The following is a 27489-nucleotide window of genomic DNA, read 5'->3' on the forward strand; positions in this document are numbered from 1 at the left end:
GAAAGGATAAGGTTACAGCCGTGGTGGATGGATAAATTTATTCTGATATGTTTTGTTGGATATTATTAGTTTTTCTAAATAATAATATTAATATTGTTTAGTTATATATAATAAGAGTCATAACACCACTGTTAACTCTATAATCAGCTAACATTGCAAATAATTAACATCAACCATTAAATAACCATTTTGGCAAACCCTTTTCTAAAGGATTTCGGCTCCATCGAAGAGTCCACTTGTTCAGAGGAGCCCGAGTAGGAACCGAGATCCGAAGCCGCATATTTGTGCAACCGTGCGGTCTGCGCATAGGAAAAAGGAAGATAGATAAAAAAAGGCCGGGAAGTAAAAGAAAGAAAAATAAATAAAGAAAAGAAAAACAAATAGAAAAAGAGGAGGGCAACCAAATTCGTTTGAACTTATCAGTTTGGCTTTTCAATCGTGGTACAGTATTTTCTCTCACAATAAAACAACATCAACCAATTTATCAGCCGCAAAAACTATCAGCCGAACAACGTAGAGTTGTTTCTACCCAACGTTTCATTAAAACAACTTTCACTCCATCAATGAACCCGCGCATGGAGCTTAAACAAAAACAAACAAACAAATCCACTAGTGAAGCAGAGCTGCTAAACATGCCTTAGATAAGGATGGAATGGGGGCGGCCGGACTGGTGAACTCTGTTGCCTGCTGAAGAAAAATCTCAGCATCCAGATTTGATGGTCCTACATGTACAAGGTCACTCATGTATATTTGCACTCCATGTTTTTCTTGAAACATATTTTTTTTAAAAATCCTACACTCCACGTTACTTAGCCTATGAGGAAATCTTATAATATGTTTTTTAAGGTACCTCGCTCGGTGCTAGGTCCAGTTCGCTTGAACTTATCAGTCGTACCGTTTTAGCGAAATAACAGTGTTTTTCTCTCACAATAAATCAGCATCAACATCAGCATCAGTCATTTTTCCAGCCAGCCGAACAGAGCCCTAGATCCCAATCACTGTTGTTATTGGTGCCAGTTTTTATATATTAATAAAATCAATTTGGGAATTTATTGATTGTGGTTTGACTAGAGTGGTTTTATATAATCATAGAATAATAATAATAATAATAATAATAATAATAATAATAATAATAATAATAATAATTTTCTTCTCCAGTTGCAACGCACTGGGTTATTTCCTAGTCGAATAACTAATGTCCCAAATGCTTAAATTAAAAAAAAACATGATGTTCCACACATTATATTACATCGTCACATATCATAATTTAAAAAGAAAGATATTATGATAGTCATAAATAGTTCATAAGGTCATCATTCTTTATTATTAACAAAATGTAGCAATCTCGTTAGTCTCATTGTCACTTAAATCATCCACTATCTTAAGTATAGCTAGAATAACTTATGTGTTGCATACACATACCACGCTAATGCGGGCGCTACAAATGAGAGGGCGTGTTTGGTTGCCGGCCACCACTCGCCACGCCTAAGTTGAGGCTCGCCATGGTTGGTTAGGCGAGTGTTTGGTTCGTGATTCAACTACGGCTCGCCACGCTTCTGAGAAACACTTGCCACAGTTTTTCTAAGTCGAAGTGTAGCGGGCTTTTCCTCCGCCTCCGCCACACTTCTCTCCTGCCACTCCTCCGGCTATGCCCTGTCTCTTTGTGGCAGAACCACCTAATCTAATGCCCCCCAGGAGTACATGTCTTCCATTAGACACTAAGTACCCAAGAGAGGACACTAAACTACGCGGTTTCGTCGAGAACACCCTAAGGAAGAACTTGAAAATCCACATTTTTCGATCAGGATCATAAATGAGATAATAAAGCTTACAACATTCTAAAGTCATTTCTTGCATCACTTTATTACAGTAGTAGAATATTACCTCAATTGATTATAACAGCGAAATCTAACAATGTTATCAGAGTTACAGAGGAAGCAAAGATTAATTTAACGACATGGTGAAGCATTAACATAGTGGACATTTATATACAAGAGATGCTAGCAATTTTACATCTTTTCTTATAAAAACCTTTAGTAAGAGTTATAAATAGACACTACGGTCGTAGCGTGAAAGGAATCCTCTCTGAGCCCACCAGGAGGTTTCCACACATAAGAGTCAGCTCTAAGTATTCTCCAATCACCTGCAACATGGGAAATAAAACTATGAGTACTTGATTGTACTCAGCAAGACTTATCCGACAGGAGGAAAATAAAAGACTCCAAAGATATGTAAGGCTTATTTGACTTGTGGGTTATTACATCTGCGGAAGCATTACTAAACATGTGTCCTTATATTCAATTTTGTTAGCAGTCATCATTAGTTTATTAACTATCCATTCTATGTAAGCACCTATGCTACTTTCAAGCAGGTGGTAAGCAATTAGAACCATTTTACCATCTTTCATATTCCAGTTCTTACTACGGTGCTAGACTATAGCCAAGTCGGTACTGTCTCATAGAAACGGTGATTAGCAAACCAATGTATCCCAGCTGAGTACCCCAAAACACACGCCCCGTTTCTACCCCAAGTACCAACAAGACCAACCCATTTCACTCCTGTCACGGGGTCCAGATCCTCATCCAAACTTAGACTCAAAGCCCCCACACTTGAGACCCGGTCTTAGTATGGTGCTTAGACCTCTACCTTTCCCCGCCTCAAAGGCCTCGCTCGAAGGCCTAACCAAGTCCAGATCCAAAGTACCATTTCGCCCGATCTTCAATTATTATTCATATATATTCTATGTGACAGTAATATAATAACACGATAATATCTTTCCTATCCCTCGCGAGTGACAGGCAATCACTCGACTTCTACCGGATCCTATAGCATAGCAAGCTACACGATCCTAACATGCTAGTAGGACTCGTAGGATAATGATATATATATATATATATATATATATATATATATGCCACTGGGTTTCATTCAACTCCTCAGAACTTAATGCACAAGCATAAAATAAACTATAGAATAATAGGGGTTATGCACCGGGGCTTGCTTGGGTAAGATATAACCAATAGTTAGCATTCTATTATGGTGACACGATCATCAAGGCACCATCTTTTCCGCTACTTCGGTCGACTCCATGATCCATCGTTGTTCCTATTATGACATACGTGGATGCAACACGGAGATGTAAATAATCAACGACAACTACAACTCTTAAATATACGATTACGCTCCACAAGCTAACGAGATAGATTTAATGAGTAACGTACTGGTCTATGTATCCATGTCGTCAAGTTAGGCTTTGTCTACGTACGCTTGGCAGAGTAGAAGTGGCGAGCGGCTGTCCATGGCGGCGGCGTGACTGTTCCGACGAGCCTACGTACGCTTGGCAGCATAGAAGTGGTGGATAAGCATCAGTGACTCACCGTGGGGTACACCCTACTAACGGTTGAAGTAGGGGAGCACTGCGACGGTCTAGTCACGTGCAACCGAGCGAGGCGACGGCGCTCTGCGATGGACACCGGCTCATCACCCCACTGACGACGAGCACCCTGGCCAAAATAACATAAGCAACGGATTGAGGGAGTCAAGACGAACTAAGGGTTACGAGCAATTGAACTATTACCACTCCTACAGGCCTTACCCCAACCCTCTGGTCATGACGGCGCACATGACCGGCGGTGAGCAAAAATTCAAAATTAGCCGTAGCGAGACCACCGCTGGACCCAACAAGAGTGGGGCATCTAGCTAACTTCCTCTGCTTCTTACTAACTTGAGGAGATGAGCTGAGAAACCATGGGCTTGGCAAATTTGAAAGGCGAGCGCGGTGCCCAGGCTGAGGCCACGTCGGGGGAAAAGCATACGGACGAGCTCAGGGGGTAGGGCGTGTTTAAGTGGGGCTCTGGTCGATGGTGGCAGAGCGAGCTCGTGCACACAGGTGATGAGACTAGGTGACTCGACGCGACGTGCTTGACTTGGAGTGGTCGGACCCTAGCTGGTCGCACCGTCATCGGCTAGCGAGGGCAAATGAGGCAGGAATGCATCCCATCACCCCTATAACCGAGCCAACGACCAGACATGCCGACAGCAGCATACGCCAAGGGCACGATGCAGTAGGTGATACGAGGAATGAGGCGGACACCACGTCGACCAAGCGACAGCAGCCGTAGCCTCAGCTCGGCCCAACGCATGGCACAACAGGAGCCAGACCGTGGCCAGCCGGCGCCGGCCAATGCCAGGTCGAGGCGTTGCGAGGCACCATCCATGCACAAGGCTAATCCACGGCCATGACCCGGCCATGGCGTGAGACCGATGCCCACAGCGTCCGTGCGCACGGTGACCGAGGACTTAGGCCGAGCGTCTGCACTTGATGTCGTGCATGCATTTTAAAGCGAAGCAAAGAATGCCGATCATCTCAACTGAAGTGCAACCAATCCTACTATCCTAAAGTCGACACTACCAGCTAGCTAGAGGATCAATCGTCATGACCAGAGAGCAACCAGAGTGGGAGATAAAAGGATGCCAACTTGGGTTTGTCGCTAGAGTGCCGGTTCATGAACAGAGTGCCAATCAACGTGATTTACAGCGCGTTCCAATGAAGTTTGGACAATTTTTACGAGAGCAACGTGATCTCCAACACAACTTCGTCCTATGCCATGCTCAAGCACTCACCTTGGTGCAATCAATAGTACCAAAACATACGGCTAGCGTTTAAACATTTTTTTGTTAGAAATTAAATGTCAAAATAGCATTGTCTTACTACTTTTTCATACTTAGAAAAGTTAAGGATTCAATTCAAACTAACCGCCATTAACACTTTTGTTATAATTTTTAAAAGGCCTAAACCCTATTAACTGCTACCAACAAGTATTTCATGCAATAGTCCATACCTTATACTAACCCATATGAGCAAAATATTTAAGCACCATTTAACTATTTTGCTCAATATAATTCGCAAAAAATGGTATTTTACATAATAATTCAAGTGTTTGCCGACTTAACGAAAAGAGCTTATCTTAACATCAATTTTGATTTTTGAGCTCCCAAAACACTAGTTAACAATATCTATTTTTCAAAAGTTAAAGTTGCCTTTTCATCTACTAAACTTGTACTTCAATTTTTATTTAAGTACTGAATACAAGTTTATGTTTGATCCTTGTTCATAGAAATTGTTTTTTGCCTCACGTGCGTTATAAAATTTTAAAACCCGAAAACTTATAAAGCTAATCCTTCTCGGACCTAAATATCAGTGCTAAGCAAGCTCGTAACACCAGGCCTGTTACACTCTTCCACCATTAGCTCGTCCGCGACGGCCACTGTCTGCATGGGCCAAACTCACCATGCCACCGCGCCCAACGGCGGAGTCGAAGACAACGACGAGGCGCGCTCGGAGGAGTCAAAGACGTGGCTTGGCGGAGTCGAAGGCGCGCTCGACGGAGTCGAGGCACCACCAGCGACATCGCGAGCGTGATGGGGTAGAACTGGACTCCTGCTTGAGCTCTACTGGTGCGCCCATGGCGGATGGAGTGGAGGGCCATGGCTTCATCAAGCCTCAAAAGCCGCATCTGCTGCCTAAAATAATGGGGAATGGATAAGATCGTGTACTGCGGGCCCACATTTAAGTGGCTTTCAGCTTTCTCCATGAAGAATCCGGTAGCTTCCTGTGCTTATATATTTCTTTATTCTATGGGGTGATTTATCGCTATAATTTGAGGGCTAAGCGTATGCTTAGCACTACGATTAATTTTGTATGCTTAGCACTGCTATTTTGTGTACTTTTTCAACACTAATCCATATCCATTCCAAAAAAAAACATATATTTCTCAATCCACTGTTTTCACCTATGTAATTTTTGCAGCCATCCACAGTCAAAGATCACATATCAAATATTTTTGGCAGCCATCCAAACAATAGCCATATAATTTTTGTCACGTCTTACTAATGAACTAAACGGTTAACTTTGCCACAGAATGTGGCAAGCCACAGATATGGCAAACACCAATCTTAGGCGTGGCAAACCGTGATCAGCAACCAAACGGACCCTATATCTAAAATAGTGACCGCTAAGTCTAAACTTGCTAAATCTAGTCCGCTGTGCGATACCACTGTAGCAGACGCTATAGCGACCGCTACTATCAATTTAGTACCCATGGATAGAAAATAGATCTGGCCGACAACAAAATAGAAGCTTGAAGCCACTGACCGTACCTTAGCAGCCGGTCTCTTCTGAAAATAGGCTATTTTGTGCCCATTAACTCCTATGGGCAGAGTCGGGCCTGGCCCGTCACATTTGTCAGTATCAAAGGTGGCTAGCAAAGCCCAGACTAGCCACTTCCTATTCATTTCTTCAAGTTTGTTCACCAAATAATAGGCAAACCAATGGTTAGGGACATATGGTCCATTTAGTTTGCCCAGTTGTTTTTCAAAAATATACTCCCTCCATTCCAAATTATAAGTCACTTTAACTCGTTCTAAATTATAAGTCACTTTGACCAAGTCAAAGCGACTTATAATTTGGAACGTAGGGAGTAACAACTTCCAAGTATCACAGATCATATCCAATATCACACTGGAAGCCTCAAATGTTAGTTTCATTACAATGCAACAAAAATGAAAGATCCCAATGGCAAGTTGAACTTCAACTGTCTATTCATCGAAGTGAGAAACTGAGCTTCATATACTAAGGCCTTGTTTAGTTGGTGATTTTTTTGGCGAAATGGTACTGTAGCACTTTCGTTGTTATTTGGCAATTAGTGTCCAATCATAGTCTAATTAGGCTTAAAAGATTCGTCTCGTGAATTTCGTCTAAACTGTGTAATTAGTTTTATTTTTTATTTATATTTAATTCTTCATGCATGCGTCCTAAGATTCGATGTGACGGAAAATCTTGAAAATTTTTGCAAAATGGAAGGGAACTAAACAGGCACTAACAAGGTGTTGCGTAAGCACCACCTGCACCAAAAGCACGGAAATCATTCTTTTTTTGTCTTGTTGGTTCTCATGCCCAGAAAAAACACGGCTATGCGGAGATGATAATCGGAATAACACGTTTCAGCAAATGCCTCTTGTTGACATCGGAAGTGATCCGAATCAAATATCAATAGGGCCTTAGACGCCCGGGCCGCTACAGACCGAAGAATGCAGCGAGGATGTCACTCTTTTGTGGTGAAGAACGGAGAGGTTTACAAGCAAACCACCAAAGGATAACCAACGTGCTTACGTGACGAAGAACCGGCTAGTTTTCAGGCAAACTAGCAGAGAAACCGTCGAAGCTCTCGTCCGGGAGGGACCTCGTCAGGGCAAGGGCGTTGTCGGGTTGCCCTAGGTCAGCCGGCAAGCCTAGGGCACCATCCTTGATAGTCGGATCAAGGGATGAACATCATGGGGGTTGGAGAAGAGGGCAAAAGGGTTAGAGTAGAGGTAGTAGATAGATTTGTTTGACGATTGGATAGATGGTAACTCAATCGGCCATGATCCTCTCATATATAGAGAGGGGGATGGTCTTATCCTAGTAGGAAACCTCTCCCAGCCTTGTTTGTCAAGTTTCCCATGAGTTTGGAATAGTTCGGATCGGAATCCAAAAGGCCAAATCCGAACAGGATTTTCTGTTAGGTATGTCGAAAGTCCCGACTTGGGTTGGAACTCCCGACAGTCGGAACTTCCGACTTTTGTCAGAACTCCTGACGTAGGGATAACCCCAGACACCCGAGCAGATTTCTTCAGGCTTCCCGGAAGTCCTGACACCCGTCGGAACTTCCGACAGTCAGAAGTCCCGACTTGGGTTAGAACTCCCGACAACGAGACATCTTTCCGAGGGCATAACTTCTTCATCCGGACTTCGAATTAGACGTTCCATATATGTTTTTTGACCGTCTCGACGAGAGGAATGCAATGGTGAAGTCCATTTCATATTTTGACAACTTCACAAAATGGACATTTTTGGTTGTCGACATATGCCCCCCTGTTTTTAGGTGGATGATGCATGAACCTGAAAACACTTATTCAAACGCAAACAACGATGATACCCATCTCATCGGCTGCTTAGTGAATAAGGGCGATGTATACATCGGCCATTTTTTCTAAGGGTGATACATGTATCGGCCATTGTTTGGAGAGCACTTAGGCTTCTTGCCAAACACTTGGAAAGTACCCTTTCAAGTAACTCCCATTGAATGCTCTCGTGAGACGTTCACCTTGCAATGTCTCTAGCACATATGAATTTCTAAATATAACTTTGACCACTTTGTAAGAACCTTCCCAATTCGGTGACCACTTGCCAAACTGATTGCTCTTCGATCCAATTGGTAGTATGGTTTCCACACCAATTCTCCCACCTAGAAGGATTTGCTCCTGACTTTCTTGTTGTATGCTTTGGAAACTCGAGCTTTATCTTTCTCTATTTCCTTGAGAGCTTTTAATCTCACATCAGTCACCTCATCGATGTTATCCATCATCAAATCACGATACACAACAGCTGATAAATCATTTTATTTAGCGAGCCTGTATGCATCCAAATTCACTTCGATAGGCAACATGGCTTCTTGACCATATACTTACTCAAAAGGAGTAACCTTTGTAGCACCATGCCTTAAAATGTGATGTTCCCATAGAGCCTCAGACAAAACTTCATGCCATGTTCTTGGATTCTTCTCAATTTTCTTTTTGATGAACTTGATCAAAGTTTTATTACTAGACTCAGCTTGGCCAATGGCTTGAGCATAGTATGGAGATGAATTGAGCAACTTGATCTTATATAATTTGGCAAATTCCCTCACCTCTTTTGGACACAAACGATGTCCCTTGATCTGTAGTTAATGTTTGAGGGATGCCGAATCTATGAATAATATGCCCAGTGATGAACTCAATTACTTCCTTGTATGTCATATTCTTCAAAGGAACTCCCTTGGTCCACTTGGTAAAGTAATCCATAGCAACTAACATAAATCGGTGTCCCTTCAAAGATGGGGGATATATTTGGCCAATGAAGTCTAGCCCCCAACCACGAAAAGGCCATGGTTTGATGATAGGATGAAGCACAGCAGCAGGCACAAGCTGAATATTTTCAAACTTCTGGCACTCTTCGCAACCTTTGTAGTAGCGAAAACAATCGGCCATCATAGTAGGCCAATAGAAATCGGCTCTATGCAATAACCACTTCATCTTTGGGGCCGATTTATGCATACCACATATGCCTTCATGGACTTCTCCCATAGCCACTCTTGCCTAATTTGATCCCAAGCACTTAAGCAGCAAATCTTCGACAGTTCTTTGATAGAGCTCATCATTATGCAATACATATTTGAAAACGCTCCGCTGAACACTTTTATCAATTTTGGCACTCGGATCATATAGATATCTCAACAAGGGAGTCCTCCAATCTTCTAAATTGGCCCCAACATCACTAGAAGTTATATTAGGCCAATTTGATAGCTTTTTGGGCGAATTGACCGGGCTGGTCATAGGGGAGTCGACTGAGCAACAGGGCCAGTAGGCTTAGCTGATTTGGAGGTGTCGGCTTGGCCGACTAGGGCAATCAACTTAGCCGACTTGGCCACAACAGAAGAGTAGTCGGCTGAGCCAACTTGGTCAGTCGGCTTAGCCGACTGGTCTGTACCTACACAGGAAAAATTGAAATCTTCATGCATCGGCTGTTCTTGAATATGGAAATTATATCCACTGACATCATATCCAGATAAATATGCATAGCCAAAACAATTTGGTAAGTAAAATAATTTGGCAACCCTCCATAACATAAAGATCCACACCAAGGATCAAAATAAGGAGCTAAGGAATAACCATGCATACCAGGGGATGAATTCCACATAGGCATAGGTAGACAGTATGGATGATGCCATGACCAATGATTTTGATAATTTGGTGCAAACCTCCAACTTGGCAATTGTTTCTTAAATCTCCTCTCCTTTGTTTTTGTTGCACCACTTGCTTGAACATCATCCTTCTGGGCTTGAATACTTCCTTTAGGAACCCATGCCAATCCTTTTCCTTTTAGCTTCTCTGCACTAAGCTTCTATAACTTTTTCTCTTACCACTTTGGTAAACTGATTGAGCATATCGGTTTTATTTCTGTTTTGGACAGCAGCAAATCTTTTTTTATTTTGGGCACTCTCACCTTCTTTTGTTTAGATTTGGCATCTAGAATATTAATAGATGACTTTCTCACTTCTTTGCCATCAATAGCTGGATTTTTCAGCAATGTAATCGGCTTTTCGATAGTTAAATTCAGATATGAACGTTTCTTCTTTCGGCCACCATACTTCACGCGGTAAACTTGTTTTACCACCTTCTTCTTTGGTTGAGCTCCAGACCGATTTTGATCAAAATGGTCTTTACAAGATGATGATCTCTTTGAATGTCTAGGAGCTGCATACTCTACATATTCTGACCTCAAATATGGTGGAACATGTGCCTCTTCATCAAACCAGCCCCAAGATAAATAAGGATAAAAATATGTGGGTTGTGGTCCATACAACATGGGAATTGGCTGCATAAAAGGAGAATATGTTACTGCTGCGTGAGGTTTATCTCCTTGTCGATTCCACTCTTGAGACTTGCGCTTTGGAGGCAATTTTGATGAATGGACTTTCTTTGGCCGATTGGTGACATTTGCTTCTCCTAACTTCTCATACTTAGCTAGAAGTTCCTCGAAGCTGAGTTTTAGCCTTTTACTTCTTTGTTTGTCATGGCCTTTACCTCCATTAGCTTTACGAGCATCCTCCTTCTCCCCATCTTGATAGACATGCTCCAAAGGAGGATCCTTAGCCGATTCCCCTTGCTCAACAAGATCAATCGGCTTTTGCTTTGGTTGGAGAGATTTTAGCTACCCCCAGTGTCTTCTGGAACTATGATAACTTTGTTGTCCACTGGAATATCTTCTATTTGCAATTCATCAACAACAACCTTGCCTTCACTTGAGGGCTCCACATCTCTCTCTTAGGCGTTCAAGCTTTGAGCTTTGAGTGAATCGGCTAATGCAAGCCAATTCGAAACCTTGTTGATCATGTTGGAAAAGTGCACGTACTTGATTTGCATGATGTTGCTCTTCATCTCTAGAGAATTATCAACAATAGGTGTCGAATCATCCGAAGATGCATTGGCGGCTGCCGAGATTGAGACAGTTGGCTTAGCTGACTGGAAGTTGGCTAGGCCGACTTGGACACTAGCAGGGGCAGTCGGCTTGGCCAACTGGGAAGTCGGCCTAGCCGACTCTAGGAAGGCAGTAGAGGCAGTCGGCCTAGCTGACTCAGGGCAGGCAGCAATCAGCTCAGCTTACTTTGAAGTCGGCTCAGCCGATTCTGAGCAGGCAGGCAGTCCTCCTTTGTTGCTTGTAGGGGCTTGATCTCCATCAATAATGCGGTAATCACTAGATAAGTGTACAAGCCCTTTAGCTCCTGAAAAATCAAGTCTAGCTGGCTTCTTGTGTTTTCCATGCTTTTCTGTAGCAAGACTTATTTTTTAAGATGTGATTGATTCAAAAAAGATATTCTATTGTTCGGCTTTTGTAGCCGAACCTTTGCTTACATCTGAATCAATTATTTCTTTCATGCCCACTAGAAATCCTCTTTTAATCGATGACTCAACTGTGATCGGTCTTTTCTCATTAGTCTTTCCAAAATATTCATAGAATTGTTCCTCTAATTGAGACCATGAACCAATAGTACATCGCGGCAAAGATGTAAACCATGCAAAGGCAATACCGGTGATAGATAAAGAAAAATTTTGTGCTCTCATATAGTCTTCTTTACCGGCAAAACCCAGCTGTGAGAGATATATACTAATATGTTCTATAGTGGTTTTATCATCTTCACCACTAAATTCATAAAAATCAGGTACCCACCAATCATTAGGAGTTTTCAAGTAATCATAGCATAATGGGTACGGTCTATGATAAGTGGGCACCTTCCATTTAGAGGAACAATATGGATTCCTAGCATGGGCTAAATCTTCATCGATTTGGCTTGATTTGAGAGCAACAAATGAAGCCGAATCATGATTGTTTGCAAGTGCACACATTGCTGAATTTTCATTGATCCGGCTGCAATTATTAGCAATATGTGGAGCCGAATCACGAGTTTTAGCACTCGAATGCCTTGCTGAAATTTCACTAAATCGGCAATGGTCATGAGCGAAATACAAAGCCGAATTATGAGCATTGATCTTTGCATAAGGTGCTGAATTTTCGTTGATTCGGCTATGGTTACTAGTAACACGTGAAGCCGAATCATAGGTATTAGCACTTAAACACCTTGCTGAATTTTTATTAATTCGGTTCAAGTTGGGAGTAACATATGGAGCCGAATTATGAATAGGAGCATTGGCATATAGTGCTGAATTTTCAGAGCAATTGGCTAAATAATTAATATTGTTATAGTCAATTCTCTCATTCATCGGCATGTCTTGTGGTAGAACCACATATTGTGAACTTATAGCCGATGAATAACAATTTACGTGTGGTATGTTGCTAGTAGCATCAAAACTCAAAGAATTTACAATATGCATCGACTCTTGACCATAATATCCATAATTATGATGTGTATGATGAGGAGCATTAACAAAAATATTAGCCGATGTAACATATCTAGTATCATTACAGCTAGCAACACCAACATGAGAGCTCATAGAACTTGCAAAATAACTATTAGGGTCATAAGATGCATTTGCAAGTTGTTCCTCAGGGTGATTGTAGTAATATTGTGATTGAACACCTTGGTACTTTATGATTTTTAACTTGACCGCCTTGCTGAATTTTCCGATAAGCAGCACAACTTGTTGCAAAATCGCAAACAAGATCACAAGGGGTCAAAACCAGATGCGATCGGCCTTTTGGGCCAGATGCAACGGTAATGGTGAGCTCAAGAAGATAGATCAACGAGGAGTAAGGCTAGGTCAGAGAGATCGGCTATAAGAGATAGCTGAACCAATCGTCCCCAGCGGAGTCGCCAAAAAGTGTGTTGATGTCGGAAGTGATCCGAATCAAACACCAATAGGGCCTTAGACGCCTAGGCCGCTAAAGACCGAAGAATGCAGCAAGGATGTCACTCTTTCGTGGTGAAGAACGGAGAGGTTTACAAGCAAACCACCAAAGGATAACCAACGTGCTTACGTGACGAAGAACCGACTAGTTTTCAAGCAAACTAGCAAAGAAACCATTGAAGCTCTCATCCGGGAGGGACCCGTCAGGGCAAGGACGTCGTTGGGTTGCCCTAGGTCGGCCGGCAAGCCTAGGGCACCATCCTTGGTCGTCTGATCAAGGGATGAACAGCATGGGTTTGGAGAAGAGGGCAAAAGGGTTAGAGTAGAGGTAGTAGATAGATTTGTTTGACGATTGGATAGATGGTAACTCAATCGGCCATGATCCTCTCATATATAGAGAGGGGGGTGGTTTTATCTCATTAGGAAAGCTCTCCAAGCCTTATTTTCTAAGTTTTCCACGAGTTTGGAACAGTTCGGATCGAAATTCAAAAGACCAAATCCGAACAGGATTTTCTGTTAGGTATGTCGGAAGTCCCGACTTGGGTCGGAGCTCCCGACGTAGGGATAACCCTAGACACCTGGGTAGATTTCTTCAGGCTTCCCGGAAGTCCCGACACCCGTCAGGACTTCCGACAGTCGGAAGTCCCGACTTGGGTCGGAACTCCCGACAACGAGGCATCTTTCCGAGGGCATAACTTCTTCATCCGGACTTCGAATTAGACGTTCCATATATGTTTTTTGACCGTCTCGACGAGAGAAACGCAATGGTGAAGTCCGTTTCATATTTTGACAACTTCATAAAATGGACATTTTTTGGTTGTCAACACCTCTCTCTCTCAAAAAAACAAACAAACAAACAAACCCACTGGCAGCACTGCACTAGTCAGATCACCACATACATACATCCAATTCCTTTGGGGAAAAAACGTGCCGAAAATCATCTGGCCCTGTGCTCTTTGGGCCTAACTACAGCAGAGGCCGAGAATAGGTTAACAAAGATGGCCCAAGCATTTTGGTCGTCGATTGCTGATTGCACACGCCCGCTACATATGAATGGACGAACTGAACCGTAGCAATCCAATAGACAATGGATCAAGTTCTCTTCCGGCGACATCAAACAGAAAAAAAAAGATAATCAACTGTTTTCTCAGCGTTTCTCTTTCTCACCATAGTCAGTGATCAGTTCCAGTGCTAAACAAGCTTTTCAATCAATTTATTTTCAGGGGGGCAAGAAACAAATTCAATATTGCGTAATCATCTCTTTGCTTTATTTGATGGGGGATACTTACAGGGTTACAAAATCACACCAAGCGAACTTCCAAAATCCAAAGGAGCAAAAGAACATCAGTGTTCACTCAAGGCAAGCCATGAAAAAAGGACTCATGCATGACAAAGGGGACATGCACTCACAAACCATGAAATGTAAAAGGGAGACTTCTAAAATCCGTTGGTGACAGTTTTTTGCACACGATGTGATGGTTAGACAAGAACCATGAACAATCTTCAATTCTGAACTCCACAGAATAGCTCTGTAAGAGGAAAGATTGCATGTCTCGAGCTGCCAAAACTATAATCACAACAAGCAGCACGACCCCAAATATGACCATAAGCAAGCAAATCTGCCAACGAAAGGACTTGTTAAAGTGCAGAATAGACACAGCAATAAAGCTTCAGTAATTTGCATTAGTCTGAACTTACCAGGGACGAGTTCGATTTCTGAGTCTTCGCTGCTTTGGTTACCTCTTTCTTTGCCTCTTTGGTCACCACTTCAGAATTGTCAATGTTCATATCGATCTCCTCTGAAACAGGACAGTGTACACATTAGCTAAGAAGCCAAAAATTAGGACATCATATGTACAATACAATGTAAAAACTTGCCGATTATAATTCCTAGGGCATGTACGAGGGTAGCAAGATCTTTAAACACTTCATGTACTTCACCAATCTGTTGTTGGATCTCTTGAATGGCTTGCTCCCTTTCCTCAATTATAACTTCATTGAAAACAATTTCATTGTCCAATTGCAGCACCTCTTGTCTTCAGAGTATGGTTCATCAGAAGACTAGAAAAAAACAGGAAATAGGATTCTACAAATTCTTGCTAGTGATGTCAAAGTTTGTCTCATATAACACGTTTATATGCAGGTTATATCACAATGCGAGCCTCGTTGGATGCAAACATTATTTTTCGATCCACTGCCATCAAACGTTATTTCTTTGCTAGTCTAAAAATCTCTATCTCTTGTGCAGACATATATCCTTGCAAATTCACATGACAGGTCACTTGTACCGACTAATAAAATAGCGCAAGCCCTATAGCTTCACCACAAACTCATGGGCAAATATGCCATGGGACATAAGGCTTAGTTAAACAATCCTGTGTTTTCAAGTAAATGAGCTAATGCAACAGTCAACAGAGTTTCAGCTGAGCTTCCACCTGACTACCAGCTAATAGTTCAATACTGACCTTTTTGATTCAGCGAGTAATGCACGCTGCTCAGGCATATTACCAGATTCAGAACTTCGGTCATCTGTAGTATAGCTGCATCGCAAAGACCATAATAACATACAGAAGATTAGCGGACAGCCGAGTCAAAGACAAAACAGCACAATTAAAATAAGTTTAGATTACACTAAGTGAAGCCCAATAAGTAAATTACAACTCAATAGTAGGACCATGATATTGGATCAAAAATAGGGCCATGATACAGAAGAAAAACATAAGTCAAAGACTACGCATCTGTTTATAGCTAGATTACACTAAGTGAAGCCCAATAAGTAAATTACAAGTCAATAGTAGGACCATGATATTGGGTAAAAAATAGGGCCATGATACAGAAGAAAAACAACTCCGCCTATGTTGTCTCAACATAGCAGGTCCCAAGCCCTGGTAAAGGAGGAGGATTGTGATAGGCGTGACGAGCCAACGTTAAATCTAGCCATTCTAATGGAGATGAAACCCGAAAAAAAACCGTTGGGACGTAACCCTCTTAGCGACGCGCCATATCGGAACCCGAGTATGATGTTAAATGGGAAAGGGCCGGGTCGGCACCCCCTTGGTGACGCACCGTGTCGTGATCTGGGCATGGTGTCAAGTGAGCAAGGATCGGGTTGTCGCTTCCTTAGTGGCGTGATACATCGGCGCCCGGGTGTAGTGAAAAATGAGCAAGGGTCTTCACATCTGAGTCGACGGGTGCGAAGGGTGAGGAAGCTAGTCGAACCAACTAGGATCCGTTTAGGTAGTTGAAATGTAGGGTCGCTTATAGGTAAGTTAAGAGATTTAGTTGATACCGCGACTAGGAGGCGTGTAAATATATTATGCGTTCAAGAGACTAAATGGAAAGGGCAGAAGGCGAAGGAGGTGGACAATACATGTTTCAAGCTTTGGTACACAGGGACAGTCACGAATAAAAATGGAGTAGGAGTTTTGATTGATAAGAGCCTCAAGAATTGTGTGGTGGGAGTTAGAAGACAAGGAGATATGATTATCTTAGTCAAGCTTGTCATTGGTGATATGGTCTTGAACGTAATTAGTGCGTATGCCCCCCAAGTAGGCCTCGACGAGAGTGCTAAGAGATAGTTCTGAGAAGACTTAGATGGCCTGATTAGAGCTGTATCTAGTAGTAAGAAGTTTTTTATAGGAGGAGATCTTAATGGGCATGTAGGTACTATAAGCGCAGGTTTCGAGGCAGTTCATGGAGGTTTTGGGAATGGTAGTAGGAATCAGGATGGGGAGGAAGTTTTGGACTTTGCGGTAGCTTTTGACCTGATGATAGCCAACACTTTCTTTAGAAAGAGATAATCTCATCTAGTGACCTTCAGTAGCGGACAACACTCTAGTCAGATTGACTTTGTCCTCGCAAGAAGAGAGGACAAACGAGCATGCTTGGGTTGCAAAGTGATACCAGGGGAGTGTGTTGTTTCTCAACATAAGCTTTTAGTGGCAGACTTTCGTTTTTAGGTGTGTGCCCATAGGGATAAACAAGCTAAGATTAAAAGAATAAAGTGGTAGAAATTGAAAGAGGAGACATCAGAGGTATTCAAGGAAAGGGTTATCAAAGAGGGCTCTTGAAAGAAAGAAGAGGACATAAACAACATGTGGGAGAAGATGGAAACCAACATTCGGAAGGTGGCCTCAGAGGTGTGTGGAGTAACCAAAGGAAGTGGAGGCGAGGCTAAAGATACTTGGTGGTGGAACGAGGAAGTCCAAAGGGCTATTAAGGAGAAGAAAGAATACTATAGATGCTTGTACCATGATAGGAGTGTGGACAACATAGAGAAGTACAAGGTGTCCAAGAAGACTGTAAAGCGAGCTATAAGTGTGGAAAAGGGTAGAGCGTACGAGGACCTTTACCAACATTTGAGTACGAAGGAAGAAGAGAAGGACATTTATAGGATGGCTAGGGTTCGTGAGAGAAAGACAAGGGACTTCAACCAAGTTAAGTGCATTAAGGATGAAAGGGAGCATCTCTTGGTGAAGGAGGATGAGATCCAACATCGATGCCAAGAGTATTTTGACAAATTGTTCAATGGTGTGAATACGGACACAACCTTTCAGTTGGATGACTCTTTTGATGACACCAATAGGCGCTTTGTGCGGAGAATCCAAGAATCTAAGGTCAGAGAGGCGTTGAAAAGGATGAAAGGAGGTAAGGCGATGGGATTGGATGGTATCCCAATCGAGGTGTGGAGATACCTCGGTGTGGGGGGTATGACCCCAGATACCCATGGCAGACCACATGGGCTGCGCCCTCAGGGGTGGCCCAGCCTATAAGACAAAGCCTTGCGGGGCACGACTCTGGTCGGCGCCTTCTGCAAGGCATCTGGAAGATATCCTGAAGATACTACGAGATCTGTTGGGATATGTATGATCTCAAGATTTCTGTAATCAGTTATTACTTTCCGGTTATCTCTCAGATCTAACTGACTTGTAACCCTACTCCCCGGACTATATAAGGCGGGCAGGGACCCCCTCCAAACTCATGCAATATCATACGATAGCTAATACAAACCAACAGACCATAGGAGCAGGGTATTACGTCATATTGATGGCCTGAACCTGTCTAACTCGTGTGTCTCTGTTGCCTTCTTGTTCTTAATCTCACGCTCCCCTGCTGATCAATCTACCTTCATGGGATACCCCTCGGAGGACTACCGACGATATTCTGTCAACAGTTGGCACGCCAGGTAGGGGTGTACGTGTTGTTTCCTTATCAAACAAGATGGTTTTTTCCATAGGCTCTTCGTCCCTTCCACAGCCCGGCCAGATCTTCATGGTCGGATCCATCTCGTGGGTCATCAACGCTGACGGAGTCGGAGAGCTCCTTGAGCCAGTGCAGATCGGTTCTGTGCCGACCACCCCCGCACCCGCAACTACAGATCAGATCTTGGAACTACTTCCAAGGTCGCCTTCATCAACGACCCACCGCCCGCTTCCTCGCTACTAGAGGAGGCAGGTCAACAATGACGATCTGATCGAATCCATCGATCGGGTCAGTCTGAAGCTTGCCGATTGCCTCTCCGTCGCTGAATCGGCCCTGGACACTTTGGTTCAGCGCTGACCACCCTCTGATCCAAATCTATCGGAGGCTGCTCGGAAAACTTTAGGAGTTGTGGCTCTGCCCTTGAGGCTCACCAACGTCACCGCTACTTACCAAGACGCCCTGAGGGGAAAATTCGCCGACCTGGTGGGAGACGCCCATTCGCTCACCGACCAGCTCGTTGTCCGGCCTCCGCCAGCCGTCAACATGCTACACATGGGCCAGTGCCCCGGGGCGTCCCTCCAGACCATCCCGGAGGAAAATCCGGGCTCTGAGTCTCAGGGCTCTATGGAGACCCTTGCTAAAACCTTCACCGAGCAACTCCTTCTCCCACCCTTCCGGGGTGGCGCGATCTTCAACGTTAGCGCCCGACGTTATGGACTATGGGCTAGCCAAGGCTGAGAGCTCAGCACAGAACTAATTGCTCGGATGCCGCTTATACTATATATATCTCCAAGTTATTTCGATAACCGCCGAGCAGCACATGTTCCGCTCTTTTCTTTATGGAAAAGACCCAGTCTCTGATCTCTCCCTACACGTGCCACGGGCTCCGCGCTCTGTATTATGGGTGGTCGGCTGTGGTTCCTTGGTCACGCCTGTTCCTCCTACACGTGCACGGGCTCCACGCTCGACGTCATGGACTATGGGCTAGCTGAGGCCATGGGGGTCAGTAGCGAACTAACTGCTCGGACTCTACTTATACTCCGTATAAATACCTTATGGTCGCAACTACAAAGATTTTTTCACCGAAATACAATCTAACTGCATGCACATGCACTTTATAACATTTATCATGTATATAAGTGTTTTTTGTGCTTTTGCGCGTTCTAACTACACTGTCTAGAAATTATAGATGATATCCACCAAGCAGATCATTGTGCTCCGCCGTTGCCGTCTGTCTCGCTGAACAGGTCTATATCGCCGGCCAACTTCTTCGTTGAGTCTTCTACCTGATCCTCTAGCTGTTGGGTCTCCGCATCGCTCAGCCCTTCGGCAAACCCACCCCCTATCGCCTGAAGGTCGATAGCTAGATAATGGGACCAAACCACTACAAGGACATAAGTAGCGACGGATAGTACGGCATCGCGATTGAAGCTCTTGAAGTTCTCCCACGCTGTCTTGCACCTTTAGATGATGGTGTCCGAACGTTGCCGCCTGCCATCGAGCTGAATACCCGGTTCCATGTCAACGCAGTCAAGCATCGGCTTAATTGCGGCGACTATAGCGTTGAAGTTATCCCTTTGGGTTCTAGCCTCCTGCACCCGCACATCAAACTATGCCTTGGCTTTATGATGGTATCCTGCAAGCATTACAATGTTCCATCATACAAGGAAACAACTTCAACAGTAATTTAGACCAGGAGGTATTCACCTTTCAGCTCCTCAGCCAGTTTGTCTGCTCGCTCAGACTCCTTTGCCTTCTCCTATCGAAGTTGTTCGACGGCTTGGCGCAGTTGGCTGAGCTCCCCATCTTGCTCTACAAGCGCAACAGTTACCACTAAAAATATGGTTGTTCAGCAATACCAAGTGCATTCACCGATATACTCTACCTGCTTTCTGCTCGGATACACTTCTGAGCTCCTTGGATTTCTGTTCCAACTGCTCGGAGGCACTCCTTAGTTGTTCGGAGACAGCAGCCAGCTGCTCAGACTGGCTCTGTAGCTGCACGGACTGGCTCCGTAGCTGCTCGACCACTGCCGCTAGCCGCTCAGATAGGACCCCCCTCTGGTATTCTAGATCCCACGCGTTGGACTCTGCTAGGTCTCGTTCATGCCGGACCCTCTAGATGTTTCTCTCCGAGAGGTTCACCGCCTCTTTGAGTTTTCCATTCTCCTTGGCGAGGGGCTCCATCCTCTTTCTCAGTTGACGGCGCTGCTCGGCAGTCCGTGTTATCTCCTATAAATGCACAATGACAATGTCGAAATCCAATTCCCAACATCAAAAAGGAGCATTCCAGACGCAGTACTAACCTTGATCTGCTTCGTCACCCCGACAAGGGCGGTTTCTAGTCTCCTAAACTCCCTGGTGGTGTCCTCCTCTTCGACAATTACTATGTCATCGCCGCGCTTTCAGAGGATTTAGACAGCTTGGGGTCGAGGCTCCTCACGCTCGATCTCCTCCACCTCATCCTCCTCTGCTGCAGCTGGAGGCACCACTTGGGGACTCAATGGCCGGATAGCGGGTCCGACCATTCCGTCTGATGCCTTAGGGAGCGTCGTCTGCCCCTTCGGCACCACAAGATTCTCCGCCCTAGATTCCGGCGCGATGCTGGTAACTACAGCTTCTACTCTAGAAGACCCGGTGGCACCTGCCGTTGTCAAGGGTGCTATCGCCGACTTGTTCGGCGTCGACGACAACTGTTCACCGCCATCAAGTCCACCAACAAGGGCAATTAGCTCCCCTGCATGCTGATGAGTACCCGAGGACTTCAGGATGGGGTCCACCGGCATTCCCTCTGTCCTAGAGCCAGCCTTCGGCTGCTCATTAGTCTGGATGGGCGGGACTGGATCCATCGTACGGTTTGCTCTGCATCAAGTCAGCTCGTTAGTCACCATAAAAGTTAAGAAACTCCAGCAAAGTAACTCTAAGACAAGGATACTTATGGTTTGGTCTATCGGTTCAATTTCTTGAACCGGCGGTGCCTGCCCGAGCCCCCAGGCATAGGAGTGGGGTCAACTCCCATGCTCTGCGGGGGATGTCTCGGCTCCTCCATAGTCGACCTCTTTTCTGTCTATGGCTCTGGGGCCCTCTCCGCCTGCTGCTCCGGGTTTGCCTCCGCCTATTGCTCAGGGACTCCTGTTGCTTGCCCCGTAGGGACGCCCATCGTCTGCTGTGCGGAAACTTCCCTCGTTCGCTGCTCGGGGACTTCCCTCGTCTACAGCTCTGGGACTTCTTCGCATGCCCTTGATTGATTCCCCGTGAGAGTGATACGTGGAGGCTCCTTCATGCTGAGTGGAGGATCCATCGAAACTTCATCGTCATCCGACCAGTCGAACACAGCGGTCCTCCATGTTTGATTGGTCTAATCATCGCCAAGCGAGATGCTGCCCAGTTTGATGGAAGCAGAACTCACCATCTTCCTCCTCTTCTGGGCCAGCTCGTCTGGCGCTTCCCTCTTCCCCCGGGCTTTCTCCGACACTAGGGGAGAACTCTCCGTCTGACCAACATCCGCGCCTCTAGAGTCTGACGAGACACCGATGGCACTTCCTTCAGGTTGGGTTGCTGGTCGTGCATCTACAGCGGGTGGCCAATTGCCCTTTGATACACTTGAAAAGTACACCACCCTATCCTATGAATTGAACTTCGCATAGGTAAATCAGTCTGCTGCTCGGCAATGATGAAGGATAAAATGCATCAGGAACACACAACTGAGATATTTACCTGAGGAGGTAGATTTTTGCAGTTAAAGGGCCTCATATACCTTGACATGTTGAAATAGGAAAATGGAGCGAATAGTTCTATAGCCCGCTCTTCACAAACATTCCTTGACAGCATCTCTGGGCTCTCTCGGGTACCGTCGATTCCCCCTTGAACTCAAAGGCTAGATGCGCTCTCTCCTTATAGGGCTACACATGGCGTACTATAAAGCTAGCCGCTACCAATCCGCCATTGGTTCTCACACCTTTATCAAGGCAAGAAGTTCCTTCACTTGCTCCATGTCAGCGTTGTTTGGCATTTTCGACTAGCTCCTCTGGTTCTCCAGGATGTGGTCGGCGTCGCAGCGGACGGCTGGGTGGCTCTATTTCATGTAGAACCACCTGGCGTTCCACCCCTTCAATGATGTGTTCAGCGGTACAGTAAGGTACTCGCCCACCATCCCATCGTGCAGTTGAAGGTACACCCCGCCGACCACTTTGGAACCACCGCCGCCTCTCTTTTTCAGCCAGAATAGGTAACGTAAGAGATTGAAATGGGGGAGGATTCCATGATATGCCTCACAGAAATGGATGAAGATTGAGATGTGCAGAATGGTATTGGGATGGATGTTGCACAGACTGACCACCCAAAGCTCCAACAGATATCTCAGAAATGGGTGAACAGGAAATCCCAACTCGCGCCAGAAATAATCCTTGAATACCACCAGTTCATCGGTATGAGGTGTTGGGAAGGACTCACCAAGGGCCGGCCGCCATCCGGTGGTAGCACGGTTAGGAAGATTGCCAGCCTCCACCAATCTGTTAAGTTCCGCCTCTCCCGTTTGTGATGGCACCCACTCTTCATCCCGCAGGGCGCCGACGCTCGCCTTCTTGGGGCTTGTTTTCTTCGATTTGGTAGCTCCTTTCTTCGGCGCCATCTCTGCGATGTGATTGGGGTTTGGCGGCAGAAGCAAATGTGGAAGCAAATCTAGAAACGCGAGGATTGAGGATGAAGATGGACTGGCAGAGTGGCAAAGGTATGAATGCGGGATACGGCGGCGCAGTTATAAAGCACTTTCCCCACCCTCTCGCATTTGAGGGTTTTTGGGAAATCATGCCCGTAATTTGCGCCCTTCTGAATTCTTCGATGCGGATTAATGGGTTGTAGCCTAGTCTTTCGCGTAACTGAAGCCCATGCTGCTCATTTATTGCCGCCGTTTATTGTTACTCGCCGAATAATCGCCGACTTCTCCGCCATTTATTAAGGCTCAGTGACCATTACTGTACAACCGTTTCTTCGGTTCTTTCTCCATGGTTGGATTCCTCCGACACCTCTGCTTGCGGCTTGGGGACTGGCTGCCTGGTCGGCTGGTCTTTCACTATTTCTTTGTTTTTGACCCTAGCACCACATGACTCCGTCACCTACTATCAGGCTCGGGGACTAAGCGGGCACACTTCACCTTGCAGTGAATGTGCTTTTCGGGTCTACGCCCAAGGACTGGCTGTCTGCTCGTCTGGTCCTCTATTCTTCTACTTTGGACCCTGGCACCAAATGACTATGTCATCTACTGTCAGGCTCGGGGACTAAGTGGGCACACTTCACCTCACGGTTAATGTGCTTGCTTTTTTCTAGAAGACTCCGTGCCTCTTGAAGCTAAACAAGACTAATTCTTTCTCTCATGGTTGGACTCTAAGCGGGCACACTTGGTCCACTACGAAGAAATTTTCGATTCTGAACTTGAGCTCCTTACACCCTTATGGCAAGCTACATTTGGGTTATGTTGCTCGGCTATGGTTCATGCTGCTCGGTAACAACACACGCTGCTCGGCAGCTGCTCACAACTGCTCAGCAACTCATCACGGTGGTCGGACCATGAGTTCGACTGCTCGGCTTTGTTTGCACCAGCTCGGACAAGCTCAAGACGACATTGCACAACGGGTACAAGGTGCTCGAGGACTAGCTATGGGGGGTATGACCCTGGATACCCATGGTACCATGGTAGACCACATGGGCTATGCCCTCAGGGGCGGCCTAGCCCACAAGACAAAGCCTTGTAGGGAACGACTCCGGTCGGTGCCTTCTGCAAGGCATCTGGAAGATATCCTAAAGATACTATGAGATCTGTTAGGATATGTATGATCTCAAGATTCCTGTAATCAGTTATTACTTTCTGGTTATCTCTTAGATCTAACCGACTTGTAACCCTGCTCCCCGGACTATATAAGGCGGGTAGGGACCCCCTCCAAACTCACGTAATATCATACGATAGCTAATACAAACCAACAGACCACAGAGTAGGGTATTATGTCATACTGATGGCCTGAACCTGTCTAACTCGTGTGTCTCTGTTTCCTTCTTGTTCTTGATCTCACGCTCCCCTACCGATAAATCTACCTTCATGGGATACCCCTCGGAGGACTGCCGACGATATTCTATCGACACTCAGGGACATAGCTATAGTATGGCTAACCAAGTTGTTCAACCATATTTTTCGATCAAACAAGATGCCTGACGAGTGGATGAGAAGAATATTAGTACCAATCTATAAGAATAAAGGGGATATTCAAAGTTGTACTAATTACCGGGGAATTAAGTTGATGAGCCATACTATGAATCTATGGGAGAGAGTTATCGAGCATCGCTTGAGAGCAATAATGCGGGTCTCTATGAACCAATTTGGTTTCATGCCCGAAAGGTCAACCATGGTAGCCATTTTCTTAATAAGACAAGTTATGGAGCGGTATGGGGAGAAGAAGAAGGACCTACACATGGTTTTTATTGACTTGGAGAAGGCTTATGATAAAATACTAAGGAATATTATGTGGTGGGCTTTGGACAAACATAAAGTCCCAACAAAGTACGTCGGGCTCATTAAGGACATGTACAACAATGTTGTGACTAGTGTTCGAACAAGTGATGGAGACACGGATGATTTCCTGATTAGGATAGGACTACATCAAGGGTCAACTTTGAGCCCTTATATGTTTGCCTTAGTGATGGATGAGGTCACAAGGGACATACAAGGGGACATCCCTTGGTGTATGCTTTCCGCAGACGGTGTAGTGCTAGTTGATGAAAGCTGGATAGGAGTGAATCAAAAACTGGAGTTTTGGTGGAAGACTTTGGAGTCCAAAGGTTTTAGACTCAGCAAAACTAAAACTGAGTATATGAGATGTGACTTCGGCACTACTACTCGAGAGGAGAAAGATATTAGTTTGGAAGGTCAAGTAGTGCCTAGGAAGGATACCTTTCGATATTTAGGAACAATGCTACAGAGAGACGGGGATATTGATGAAGATGTTAGCCATAGAATCAAAGCAGGGTGGATGAAGTGGTGCCAAGCATCTAGTGTCCTATGTGACAAAAGGGTACCACAGAAGCTAAAAGGCAAGTTTTATAGGACGGCGATTAGACTTGCTATGTTGTATGGTGCAGAATGTTGGCCTACGAAAAGACAACATGTTCAATAGATAAGTGTCGCGAAAATACGTATGTTGCGTTGGATTTGTGGTCATACAAGAAGGGATCGAGTTCGGAACTATGATATACGTGATAGATTAGGGGTAGCACCAATTGAATAAAAGCTTGTCCAACACCGGTTGAGATGGTTTGGACATATCCAACGGAGACCTCCAGAGGCACCGGTGCATAGTGGAATCCTAAGCTAGGATAGTAACATGAAGAGAGGCAAAGGAAGACCGAAGTTGACTTGGGTAGAGGCAATAAAAGGAGACTTGAAAGGATGGAATATACTCAAAGACTTAGCCTTAGATAGGAGTACTTGAAAATAGCTATTCACGTGCCTAAACCTTGATGTCTTCTGCTGGGTTTCAACTCTAGCCTACCCCAACTTGTTTGGGACTTAAAGGCATTGTTGTTGTTGTTGTTGTTGTGATACAGAAGAAAAACATAAGTCAAAGACTACACATCTGTTTATTGCTATCTGTGAAAGCATACACATTGACTACTGATGACTTTCTCCATACACCAAAAAAGTTTTTTTCTAGAGGAACAAAAACAATGAAGAAGAGCTGCTTCACTTAAATGTTAAGTCAATAATAGACAATAAACAACTGAGTTTCTGCAAAAGCTACATCAAATATTTCTTTCTCTGTGTGTGTGTGTTGGGGGCGGGGGGGGGGAGGCTTTCATGAGATGTAATAAATTGGTAGGAACATTATAGCAAACTCAAGTCAAGTGTGGCATGCCTTTGTCGGCATGGTTCACTTACATAACTGCACTTTAACCTTACTCTTTTGAACAATTGTGGCAAAGTATTTATATTAACTTGCAAATAGCAGCAATCCATAATTCCATATAGCTCAACTTCTCATCTTATGAGTAACCTGTGTATCTAATGTACTTTATAAACATGTGCCAAACTAAAGAATTTTCATGACAGGAGAGAAAATGGAACACATAAGATGAATATTAGTATGGATTGATTTAATAATGAACAGAATTACTTTGACTGAGCATTCTGGGGAACAACTGGCTTATATGTTGTCTCCCTCTAAATAGCAAGACTCTAAAGTTTCCTGAGCTCCTCCATTGTCGTAGCAAAATCTTTGGCAAGCTTCATATCAGCTATCCTCTTGTCTAAAGGGGCAGACCCAGTGTCGGAGGCTCCCACATGAGTGGGGTCTAGGGAAGGGAAAAACTGAGGCAAGCCTCCCCCCGCAAGCTATCCTCTTGTCTACCTATAATAAAACACCAAAAACCTACTTAGACAGCTAAGATTGTACTATACATGTATAAATGGAAGCAATCATAGACAAATTTCTGCTTACTACAATTGATTACTTCAACAGGCTTACGCATGCAAAAATGGTAATGATCAAACTGAAGGAGCTTAGATAGTTAGATAAGTAAGAAATCAATACTGACACTTGTATCAGTGCTCTTGTCTGCTTCAGCAGCCTTTTGGAGCTTATCTTTTGCATCCTTTGTCAATTGAAGAATGTTCTGACTAGTCTTATTCCTACGAGGGAACCAAAGCATCATAAGGCGAGTTAGAAAGTGTCATGAGTGAGCAAATAAAGCAACATGTTGTTTAAGGCATGATTTAGCGATCCTATCGATAGAAGAGCAGACTAATCGCTCAAAGCTTGCATTAGGCAAAGCTAACTAGCACTTAAGCTAGCAAATTACGCAAGGGTTTATGCTGATCGCTGAATATGTAAAGCATAAGAGGGCTCAAAGAGAGACAAGTTATCATGAAGTGTGAGGGTGTCCTTGGGTGTGCCGAGTGAGTTGAGGAGGCGGCGGTAGGAGGCCACCGTGGTGGTTATCTAGAAGACGAGCGCCCATGCATCATTGGAGCCCCCTCTCGCCTTCCTCCTGAGGGGCACCCTGAGCGCCCCCACCTCTAGATCCGCGAAGCTCATCACCGATCCCTCTCCTTGCTCCAATCCCTTCCACCTTTATCAACGACCACCATGCGGAACAAACTGTAGGCGGCGGATGAGGTGCTGGAGCAGAGCGTAGTTGGGGATAGACTTTTGGCTGTCGCTGTCGTCGTCGTCAACACCGGCCAAGTGGGAGAAGTCTATTAAATGGACAGTGGTATTGCTACAGGTGGTGAGGTGAGGTGGTGGTGGGTGCCACCATGAAGCGGCACGAAAGAAATAGGAGAGGCCAGGACCGCGGGCGG

At 44.8% G+C, this 27489-nt stretch overlaps 1 pseudogene; it reads right to left on the reverse strand.

Moving 5' to 3' along the window:
* Positions 1-14337: 14337 nt before the first annotated feature.
* LOC136474635 (syntaxin-22-like) lies at positions 14338-27223 on the reverse strand (annotated as a pseudogene).
* Between the last annotated feature and the right edge of the window lie 266 nt (positions 27224-27489).

Source organism: Miscanthus floridulus, chromosome 8 (genome assembly GCF_019320115.1).
Source record: "Miscanthus floridulus cultivar M001 chromosome 8, ASM1932011v1, whole genome shotgun sequence".
NCBI classification, from domain to species: domain Eukaryota; kingdom Viridiplantae; phylum Streptophyta; class Magnoliopsida; order Poales; family Poaceae; genus Miscanthus; species Miscanthus floridulus.